This window comes from Asterias amurensis, chromosome 11 (assembly GCF_032118995.1).
Source record: "Asterias amurensis chromosome 11, ASM3211899v1".
NCBI lineage: Eukaryota > Metazoa > Echinodermata > Asteroidea > Forcipulatida > Asteriidae > Asterias > Asterias amurensis.
In genome coordinates, this window is record NC_092658.1 from 10,347,616 (window position 1) to 10,357,716 (window position 10,101).

The following is a 10,101-nucleotide window of genomic DNA, read 5'->3' on the forward strand; positions in this document are numbered from 1 at the left end:
GCCATATTTTTTTTAGTTGAACACACAGTGTGCGCATGTCCTCGCTTACACGGGCCCTTCTCGAAACAACGGCTCGGGCTCCAGACTTGGCCCAAGCTAGCATGGCCCCGCGGTTGTTTCGACAAATTATGGGGCATGCTTTGCGTATGCGCTCAGGACTTCAGACGAGAGGGCGGAGCCTGGAGCCGAATCGTAGCCTGCCGAATCGAAAGCAGAAGCCGTGGTTTCGAAAAGGGCCACCATACACCCACATGTAGTTCCCCAATTTTGATAATAAACGTTATAAACAAAATGTGAAAAATCTTTCTTGCTAAATAGAGTAATTTACTTTTGTTTACTTTAAGATGTTTAATACAATTAACGTTGAAGACAAATAGCACCATTTCCCCCCTTATAATCATAATTCTAGTATGGGCGGAGTGATATCACCACCCTGTACTCCATAAAGAAGTCTGCACAAACCACTTGTCCCCCCCCCCCGGACGGGTTGCCGCAATTTTAAAGAAGGACCCTAGTACACCTGGTAACATGGTAGTGGTCGAAGTGAGATTTTAATCATTTGCCTCCCCCTGAAATAACACTAAATAAATTAAATATCGAAAGACGATGCTTTATTGATAAATTCTGCTATAATGACATTATTTTGTTTAATGGATGGTGCGGATGAGGGGTTAGCGAGTTTGTGACTTCACAAAATTGTTATTATTTGAAAATTAATTAATGCGTACTTCCCAACTCCATTGTCCTCTGATGATTTTTTTTTACAAATAACTACAAAGATACGTTTTGTGTCTAATTTCATTATTTCATGCATAAAGACCCTGCCCAGAGGACACGGTCAAATTGCGAGCCACTGCATAGCTACTGCTTAGCAACCTTTGATGTTACATCCTTTCTCTTTGTACCTGTAGTCTTAAAGAATATTCCATTTTTGTTGTACTCATTGTTTGCGCCAATAATATTGTTAGACATTATATACGTCTCAATGGAGATGTACAAACATTCAAATAGAAGGGAATTTAATTATTAAAGATGCGTAAAAACAATATCAAAATAGAGAGAAGGAGCCTACCTGCGAATCTTAAAAATTGTTTCACAGCGATTACGAACTACATGTCCTCTTGGACTTAAAGGGAAGCACGGTGTGCGTTTTGGTCTTCACTCTAAAAATTAGTGGCAAAACAACTTTTGGGTTAAAAGTCTACTATCGAGATCTTTCGATAGTCGGCCAAGACCTATGGGAAATATTTTGAGAAACATTTCACTTCGAAGGAATGTGATGTTGTTAACAAAAGTTGGTAAGGGCCTATGCCCAAAAAGTTCAACTTGAGAAGCGTCACACTGTCAGGAACGCTTCTCAGATTAACGATTATTCTTCAGGAGGATGCTTGACTCTGGTTCTTTTCAAACCAATCATTAACAAATATTGAAATATGGTGCTTTACAGCAAATCTCCCCTATTGTTATACTTCCATATGCAAAGTTTCAAATCCTTAATTATTTTTACTTGTTTTGAAGATAGCTGTACCCCCTTAAAACACAACTGCAAATGAAGTTGATTGAAGCAACAACATTATGAGAGGATATGTAAATTTGTACTAAATTTGCATATCACACCAATTTGATTGCAAGGTTATCTGAGGTAACAATACAGATTGAAAATTCGTTATGGTCTGCCCGTAGATATCTCTCCACTTCCTATACCCTTTCATTAAAATCAAGAGTGCCTCAACTGAAGGAGTCATTAGCTACGGAAACAAAATTCAATTTTGAGACAGAAAAAATATCTTAGAGGCCATGTCTACTTTGAAGGGGTCTGCACATTTGGCTGTGTAGTATAATAATAATTGCATTGACAGGTACAATGTGCAATGCTGAGAATCCCAAGTGTTTGAGATAAGAAGATGGGTAATCAGATGCAGAATGCAGGTGTGCGATGTCCTTTACACACTTCTTCAGATGCAGCAGTCTTTTTAAGATGCTGAACAGAAAAGTTACTGGTTGGCCATCCCAGATTTTCATATGAAAGCAACCGCAGCCATCTTGCTCTTTTTTTTTTACCTGTAATTCTGTCTTCGAATTCTAAATCTGCAATGGGCATATAATAGCTCAATATCTTTCTCACGAAATACAGTGACTGTGCGCAAAATCCCATGCTTGTACCGTCAAATGTACAGTCCTCGAAATATATTTCCCACATCTGCCCCGGTAGGCTATTTCAAACTAAGCCTTTAGGCCCATACGCATGTGAAAAAACTCCTTGGTTTACAACACATTACATTACGCACGTTAAAATGTTTGTGCAGAATCAGTAAATCAACTCGATCTCGTAGTTCTAAAACTATTGTTTCTATGCATAAGAAAATTAGTACTTATACGTGGAAGCGCAGCTATTTTTTATTACTCTATATTATTGTCCTCAAGCTTTTCAATGTGCCTTACTTTCTGGAATCTATAAAAAAAAGTCGATTTAAAATTCAAATCTAAATTTTTAGGTCAAATTCGCACAATATCGGATGTAAAGTTTTCGACAAAACTACCACCAATACTGTAATTTATTGCTTTAAAAAGGTCAGCCCCTCAAATTAAATAAAATATTACGAAAATGTACACTGGCTTTGTTTTGATCTCGCAATTCCAAAGTATAATTTTCTTAACAACATGCACACAGAAACAAGTGTATTATTTTATGTGCATGTAGTAAGAAAATTAATACTTAAAAATGTAGGGGCCCAGTCAGTGCAGACCTGATACTTCACGGAGGCAACGAAGACGATTGCCTCCGTGTCCCCTGGTCATTGCCTTGGTGCCCTTGAAATGCTAATACAAATTTGCAATTTCATCATAGGGTGCCCTTTACCAAGACGAAAATGCCTTGGTGCCCTTGCCCTTTTAAAAACGAAGCATGCAGTGTATTGTATATTGTTCTTTATTGTCTTCCTTTCAATCTATAAGAATAGTTGTTCAAGCGCAATCAGGTAAAATACACTCTTCTTCTTAGAGTATTGACTTCACCTTTGCCGTTAGGCAAACCAAGATAATTGGAGAAATTTTGAGCGGGAGTAGAAAGAGAAGAGTAGAGAACATATCTTGACATTCACCCCATGGCATATAAATGGATGCACTCGGCTGTCCAATAAGAGTGAGATGTTCACAGTGATTTACATAAACTGGAAAGGTCATCTTTCAGACAGATCAATATAAGCAATCCCGCAGGGCACAGGGAGGAAAAGAAAATACAGAAAACTCAAGAAATACACACCGGACTGAGAAACAGAGTAAGACAGAAAAAATCCCAACAGGGCTATATAACTGTATGGTAATTCAAAGTGACTATAAATGAATGTCTCTTGATCCAAAATGCAACCCCCTGCAGATGGATGAGTGTTCAGTAGCAATGATCTTCAGAGAGAGTTTTAACATATAGGACAGAACCAAAAAGGTCATCAATATAGTTCACATTTTTTAGTCTTGCTATCAAGGTGATAAAAACCCTACAGGTAAATGGGTTCGATCTGCACAGAGCCAAGAAGATGGTTATATATAGCATGGGTTAGATAGAGACAGTGAAATCTACTCAGTATTATGTTGGGGGGTGGGGGGTGGGGGGGTATGTGTTCGCCCCCAGGGAATTCACACTAACGTGTATAAGTAGTGGCTGGGTAAAGCAGGTATGTATAGAAATAAGAGAGGATTCAACCATGATTTAACCTGGATAAGGATGCACTCCCAAATCCTCTACTTTCAAACCGAGAGCAGAGATTTTAGTATGGGGGGGGGGGGGGGGACAGTGTTCACGTTGAATATATTTACAGTGGTATAGGTCTATTTTGAATCAGGGATAAAGAATTTTATTTGGGTTTTGTGGAGATTTGCTTTTTACACACTGGTGTGTAGGGCACATGTATTCTAATTGACTCTGTTGCCACACTATGCATGGATTTGTGTAGATTATCGCACTCATACAAAGCAAATGCTTTAAAAAAAATAGTCTGGTTTTGCTTGTGTTTTAATGATTTCTTTTGTGTGATTTTAAAATGTTTCAGTGCAATCACCTTTTTATATTGTATAATTATATTTTTTTCGTTGGCAGGGGTCTGGTTTTACACATCTTCTGATGACAGTTGTATACTTTTGTTTTAACCTTGACAGCCCCTGTACATAACTATTGTGGATGTCTAAAGATTTAAAATAAATATAAATAATAAATAAATGCGGTTACATGGTATACACATTAGGATTATGAGCCATTTGGCTACAAAACTAGTGAACAATTCATCCTGTATTCTACAAAGGGTTGGACTATGTTATACAGATGGTTGGTTCCTAATTTGTTTCTATGAGATTTGACATAGGCAGGGCTACTTGACTGTGATCAATTTCCTAATAAAACTGCAGGCCTACAAAAACAATGCAGACAAGCACTCTATTCCACATCAGGACCCACGTAAATCAAAGATAATGTTGATGGAGGGTTCCGATTCACTAAGTCTATGATTTGGCTTTAATATGAGAGGGGGAGAATGTCACATCAATTGGAGAGTTTGGTTTGAGACAATTACAGGATGTCTCTTATAGCTAGGAGACAACCTGTCTGGCAAGAGATTGAAGGGAAAGGAAAGAACACTCGAGATGAAAACGGGCAACTACTGTCAAGTGGGAGATGGAAGTAGTGTTTCTTTCTTTTTATCAGTATTAAGCTGACTATAGGATCCAGCACTGACCTTTGTGTTAATACTGATCAGCTAATAAAACTTCACTTATGTTTAGTTGTCATAAGGAGAATGTATAATAAAAACTCAATAAAAGTGATAACAAAACAAGCACATTACAAGGATGAAATTTCTTTGAATTCAGAAAGTACATTGTGCATACTTCTGGTGTTTATGGAACCGTTCGCTGGTTTTAATCCTATATGGAGATGTATACAAGTAAAACTATTTTAACATTTCTTTTCAATGGGTGATCTTGTTTTTGAGATATCGCCGAAAATCCGGAACGGTTATGCCTACCTTAAATTTGGGGGTATATTTGTTTTCACATAACCACATTCCATCAAAGTGAAATGTTTCTCAAAATCCTGTATACTATTGAAAGCTGCTGTACTGCTAGTGATGACCAAAATGTACATGTATACCTACCCTAGTACGGTATTTGGATTTCTCAAGTGGGTTAGAGAACTAGCTGCCCCAATGTGTCAAACTACTTTCAACAATGAGAAGATGACAGATCTATGAACTACAAAATGCCATTAATTTGACGAGTTATATACCAAACGTCCCTTTAAGCCATAGTTATGAGATGTATAAGTCATGGTTATGACTTCTTTTCTCGCTCTCCGAATGTCCCTTTAATGCTTCTGCACATACATGTACAGTCACACAATTCATTGTGCTTTAAAATAACGGTCGGCACTATTTGGGATGAACACTGCAAGGATTCTGAAATGAAATAATTCCTTTTCTAGCACCGTGTTGAATCCCTAATGCTTGAACTGTGACTGAGTCATCAGGTATCCAGCAATTCCCAGGTTTCAACCCTGGCTGACTCCCAGAAGCAGCATTGACACCTATCCAGCATTCTGTACTTCCTCCTGAAACTACTGTATGCCATTTTGGGGGGGAACAGAATATTGATTTTTAGCTCTTCGGGTGTCCTTGGAAAAATCCCACTGGGGGAATGGAATGGACTGGAATGAAATGCCATGGAAAAGATCAATTAAATCTGTGCTGCCTGGAGGGGATCAAGAAATTATTTCATTTCTGGAATGTCTCTAACTTTGAGATATTCCTTTGTAATTCTTTAGATATCTCGTATAATTAAATTGTAACATTATAACATGAGGAGGTACCAATTAATTCTTCTACATTTCTTTGACTGTTTATCATAGAAGGCATGAAATGGGATGTATCTTTTCGAACGAACGGGGCTAATAAATCAAATCACATCAAATAAAACCATATAAATGACTATTACTTAGCAATACCTCCAAAGATGTGAGAGGAAAACCCTCATAGACCCTCAGAAGTACCTATAGCAATGTGACATACGCCTAAACCATGTCATTGTCAAATCAGCAGTTACCTTGGGAGGATTCAAACCCACGTTAGGATTGGAACATTGGGATTGCAAGTCCTGCAGTCTCACCACTGGACAAATTATGCCTCTTGAATTCTGAGTGTGCGTGCCTCAGTGTCCTATACTGTACATTGAAATCAAATCCAAGTGCTATAAACAGCACTTTAGTACAACAGGTTGGTTATACGACAAAGCCAAAGCGCACCTTGGCATTTTCAGCTCTGACTCAGAACCCACTTGGTTAACAGCTGTTGTGAAAACAAGATGGGGAGAAAAATAAGAAAGAGAACACAATTCTAAATTGACCCTGATATACTGCGAAGGAAGTGTGTCTTCCTTTAGACCGAGGTCGCCAATCCAAAGACAGACTTGTTGGTTATGGTTTATACAATGTAGATGGATTGTACATGATGTCATTGACCACCATCTTTGATTAAATATGGGCGTGTACAAGGCTATCATCTATATCTAGGCAGTGGCAGGGGCCAATTTCATAAGGCCATTAAAGCAGAAAAATAATGCTCAGCAAGTTTCTCCCGACGAAGCAAAAATTGAGAGGGGCACCAGTCACAACAATGACTGTAAACTTCATGTAATTTTGCCTGGTAACCTATTTCTGTTAAACAATATTTTTCTGTAACTATCATTTTTGTGTGCTTACAGGCTCTATGAAATTGAGCCCTGCTCAGAACCCCTCCCCCTTTACCTACACGTACCACATGTACAAAATGTATTTGAACTTGAGTCCATCTTTTAAGAACATTGGCTCCATGCTCATACTAAACAGTGTTATTGAGTAGAATAAATTTGTGATAATCAATGTCAACAGTATGGTCTGACATCTTGTCATTAACCAAAACACTGCCTAGGCCTAGATAATCAGACAATGTGCTCTTAGCAGTCTGTGTTACATGTATACCACTAATTCTTGAGCTTTTATGTACAAATGCAGCACCACATAAAATGAGGTCATGAATGAGTTATTGGACTCATGGGGCAATAAATCAGTTGTTGGACCCTGAGAGACTGTCAAGGCTTTTGATTAAACACAACAGCAGTCCGTTGCGAGTTTACATTAACCAGTGATGCAGATCACTACACCCGCTAGAGAGAAACATACAGATATTATCATTCAGGCTAGTTTTGGGGTCAATAATTAACAGTGTGTCTCTGTCCACAAATCTTGGTTGCCATGACTAACTTCTAAGACAAACCTTAAACAACCTAGTCCTTATTTACCACTGGAAATGGGTGCAGCATACCCATGCTCCAAGAAGGGGTAGGCGATAAAACCCCAGCGTATTCTTGAGACGCGCAGCCAAGAATCCCAAGGATTAAGTACCTAAGCGGGGATAGTGTGAAAGTGAGCCGGGGTAACCGTGGGGTACAAAGCTCCTATAGACCTTTATCACGGTGTGGCCATCTTGATTTTTACCCCATTCCAACTCATTGTCACCAAACTGAGGCTGGACAAAATAGTAGTCTGGTGCCATGTTTGCGCAATGAATGTTAACATGGAATCACCGAACATGAACAAGACGGTGACAGCGTAAAAAAGGACTAAAGAGGGCCTTCCCATTGGGATAAGAGATTCAGCGTGAAAAGGTCTTGCACACTAAGACTTGTGTTTGAAACTCATGGGGTTAAGACAAATTTTCAGTCAAACTACACTACTTAGTAGCTGAAGAAACAACTGTGCCGCACCTTTATACCTTAGAGAGAGAGGGGTGAGGAAAGGACAACACATTTCAAGAATATATCAAATTCAAAGCATTAAATGATTCAGAGATTTGTACAATTTTATTAAGGCATTTTCAGGAATTCTTTAGAGAAAATGTCAGTGACATTTTGATAAGTTCATAGTAAATACAGATATTAATACCATTTACCATTATAAATCTACTAATCTTTTGGAAGTGCTCAGTTAAACAACAATGTTTGATTAAATTTTTCCTGCAAAAAATTTATTAGAAAATATGTCTAGTGGTAAGACATCCAATCTGGAATGACAAAGGTCATGGGTTCATATAGTATCCCACCACAGTAATAAGCCTGTTTGTTTTCACATGACTTGAGGGTGTACAGTGCTCCACACACATTGTTGTACAATGTACATGTATTTTATGGGTAAAACACACCTAACTTTTCAACAAAAAGGGCATGTTTTCTTCTGCAATGGTTACAATTTGTCCTCTACTCAAACTAAGACATTTAGATCCATCTTGTTAAAGCGCACAAGTTTCCTTCGCGCTTTAAAGCAATGTACATGGGACCAAAGTCCAAACAGAGACTTGCACAGTCTAATTTATTTCCATCATTGGTGTCACCATGGAGGAAGAAAATTGTCTCCTTAGTGTCACACTGTTTATAAGAGAGTGATTTGTATACAATAAGGACAGGCATGGGTATTAACTGATATGGGCATTTGTGTATATTGCCTGTTCTTTCCCAAAACATGAAACAGTCACCTTTTGCCAAAACAGTTGGAAATCATGCCAAATTTGCCACAGTGCTTGGACACAATGAGATGTACTTCTCGTTGAAAGTCTGATTAAATAATTTATGTCATGACTTATATACATTTATAAAACACAACACATGCACTTTCAACTCTGTACATACTGTATTGATTAAGGGAACACGTTGCCTTGGATCGGACTAGTTGGTCTATAAAAAGCATTTGTACCCGTTTGCTATAAAATGCATTAGGTTAGAAAGATGTTTTAAAAGTAGAATACAATGATCCACACAACATTGCCTCGAAATTGTGTGGTTTTCCTTTTCCTTTGCGAACTAACAAGGTCGGCCATATATTTCGAGGCATGTTTGTGTGGATCATTGTATTCTACTTTTACATCTTTCCACCCATAAGCATTTCATAACAAATAATTACAAATGCTTTCCAAAGACCAACTCGACCGATCCAAGGCAACCTGTTCCTTTAAGTATTTGTAAGTTTATGACCTAATCAGACATTGTACAACAATACATATAACGTCTAAAGCATACCAGAGAACACCAAGTTGGAAGGCCCCCATCCACCCCCCCCCCCCAATATACAGCGCAATTAATACCATGTGACACGCTGTGTACATGGTAGAGTTACATCATGTGACATGGTGTGTGGTAAACCGATATCAGGTGACGCGCATTGAGCACTTTCTTGGTCCAAGCTTGTCATTTGATAAAATGGCCGCACGAAACAAAAAATCGTCTCACAACTTAAGCCATAGGTCTATGGTTTATAACTCACTGAGTGTTCTCCAGTTTCCATCCTTTCTGTGGTCTAAATACATTAATAAAGTTACTTAGATATAATCACATGTACTTTAAGGCATAAACAGTGCTGCAAGAGTATGCTTCATTGAGTTTTAAAGTTTGGAAGAGCTGTCTCAAAAAAAAAGGTTTAAATAAACCTTGAGTTGTGGGAATTATTAACATATTTTAACACTCTCCTCATGGTGAGTGATTAAAAAGCAAACTAAAGCACATCAGAGAGGTGTTCATTTGGTGCTTACAATGCCCTGTGAAGAGCATATTCTATGGGCTGAAGACTTTCAAGATGCCCAAATGCCAGATTTACTGTGAAAGATTCACTCTTTGCTTAGGAAATAAATGTTTGATTCTGCACAGCAACAGCAGAGTAACTTTATGAAACAATAACTTTAGCTTTCTCAGATGCAAATTGGGCTCTGCCAGAAAATATTTTAATTGTGTGCTGATCTTTAGAGAAGAAACAGCGGAAATGAAGCTACAGCCAACGCTTCATAAATGCCTACACAGTCAAGGTATAATGCATTCTGAACAACTTCATACATTCACTGTGTCTAGCCCTTTCCACACTACTCTATTCCCCCGGGGAAACCCTAGGGAATAATCACCAATTGCTTTACCCCTGATCTACTCCAGACTCCAATACATGAAATGAGCATAAATAGCCACCCCTGCGCTGGAGTAGGGGTAAGTGATAGAACCCCAGGGGTATTATAGAAATGTGAAACCGGAACCCAGTGTAACATAGTC